Here is a 2245-nt window from a genome sequence, read left to right on the forward strand (position 1 = left end):
CCCAGGGGGCAGCGAGCAGCAGCCGTTTTGGGGTCCTGCCTTTTCAGATGTGCCCCTGTTGGGCTCTGGATCTACGTGGCCGAGACGGGAGCCCCCGCGTACCTCCAGCCAACCCCTCACCTGGTGCTGCCCGCAACCCGCGCGGGACTGCATCCGCTTTCCAAACCAAGTCCCTTTCTCCCTCCCTCCCCGCTGGCATCTCATGTCAGGACCATGAGTGTCCTCCCTGAGGCTGAGGACATGTGTTGTGCCTTTGCCAGGGGGGAGGACAAGCCTTGTGTCCCCAGAGGCAGCTGATCCCCTCTGCTCTGGCCATGTCCCCAACACGTGCCGGTTGAGCCCCCTCAGCACATGGGTCAAGGGAGATGCATCCATGGTGGGGCCCAGCCCCAGATCTACCCTGGAGGGACAGCGGCTCCCGTGTCATGCCAGGGGTGGGGGCTCAGCTGTTGCCGTTAATCTATTTTTTTTTTGTCCTCAAAACAATAATCTCGCGGGAGGTTTTTATTCAGACCCTGGAATGAGAGCTCTGCTTCCCACCAGCCCCCACGCTGGACTGACTCTTGGCCCTGCCCGCTTACAGCGCTGCCCGACGGGGGCTCAGGGCGACGTCGCTGGTATCCACACATAACCCCAGCGTGCCGCCCATGTGCGAAGTAGCCGGGTTTCACATCCTCCCTGCCGCACGTCATCTGCTTTCTGTTCCGGCCACATCTTCCCCCTCCACTCCCAGCGAGGAGGGAAGCAGACCCCCACCAGCCGCGCTGCCTTGTCTGCATCCCAGCTCCCAGGAGGGGTTTGCTTCTTGTCTGGGGGTGTCCTCAGCGCCTCCTTCTCCTCTACAGCCCCATGGCAACGGCGATTTTGCCGGTTCCTGTCCCCATCTCAAACTCTGGGCCTGAGAGGCTCGTGCATGTTGGGGCTTAGCGCATCCCTGCCCTGTGGGCTCGGATCCCATCGTGGGCACAACCTGGAGCTCCAGCGCCAGAGGCCTCCAGCCTGGCCATCCCGCCACCCCTGCCCCACATGCACAAGCCTCGTGTACAGACCCCACACAGCCGGGCGGTGACGGGGAAGAAAAGGGGAACCAGGACAGGGGCTGTCAGAGACTTCCCGAGCAGGGCTGCGGTGTCATCAGTTACCAGGCAAAGCTGCTGCTGGGAGAACTGGTCTGGTGGAGGACAAGATCCAGCTTTGCTCCCCCCGGTTCTCAGGGATCTCTGCAGGGTTACACACGCGCGTACGTGTGTGTGCGCGCGATGGGGAACAACGCCTGCAGGAACAGGGCTGTCAGGTGACCCGGTCTCATCGCCTGTCCCCTCTCATCACCTCATCCCCCTCTGTGTCATCCCTCAGCCCCTACCCCTGCAAGGGGGGTCGGCCACACGCCCTCCTACCCATGGGATGAACACCAGTGTCACAGAGCCCGGCCACCCCAGGGGCCTCCCTGGGCTTGGTGGACCCAGCGAGGACTCCCCCACCTGGGGTCTGGGCTCTGCAGGTGTTGGCTCTGCCCACACCCAGTTCACCAGGGAGTCTGTGTGAATCCTGGTGTCTGGCGCAGCAGGATGGGTCGGGCTGCCCCAGAGCCCCTTCCTGGCATTGCCATGAGTGTGGCTACGTGCCGATGGGCTCTGTGATCCCCCCTGCCCAGCAGCCATAGGGGGGGCACCTCCCCCACGGGACTGTTCCTTAGGGGTACTAACATCCCACCTACATCATCTGGGAGAACCCAGGAGTCCTGAGGTCACCCTACCCTTTCCCTCTGCCCAAGAGCTGGAGCCAGATCCTTGGATCCCTGCTCCACATCCACGACCCACCGCCCCATAGATCACCCAGACACCAAGGGGGCGTGTAGACCTGCAGTCACCCCCTCGCACGGTGCAAAGAATGGACTCACGGCGAGGGTCACAGGGCAGGATCAACCCCAACCCACTTTATTGTGGTGACAGAGCAGCGGAGCAGGAGCAGAGGGGAGCACCGAGGAGGAGCTGTGGGGCAGGGCGCACCTCCCCTCCCTTCATGGGTCTGCAGGAGAGACCCCGCATCTGGGCTGGGAGGAGACACCATGTCCCCAGCTGGAGATGGCTGTGGGGCCAGGGGCTGTGGGCAGGGTGGCCCCAGCATGCTGGTGGTGTGGGCTGGTTATGGGGACCAGTGCAGGCCCCCAGGCTCTGCAGCAATCTCCCTTGGCAGAGGGTGAGTCGGAGCAGCCCCAGGTGCCACCCCAGCTCACCCCAGCCAT

Source organism: Pterocles gutturalis, unplaced genomic scaffold, assembly GCF_000699245.1.
Source record: "Pterocles gutturalis isolate BGI_N339 unplaced genomic scaffold, ASM69924v1 scaffold40177, whole genome shotgun sequence".
Lineage (NCBI taxonomy): Eukaryota > Metazoa > Chordata > Aves > Pterocliformes > Pteroclidae > Pterocles > Pterocles gutturalis.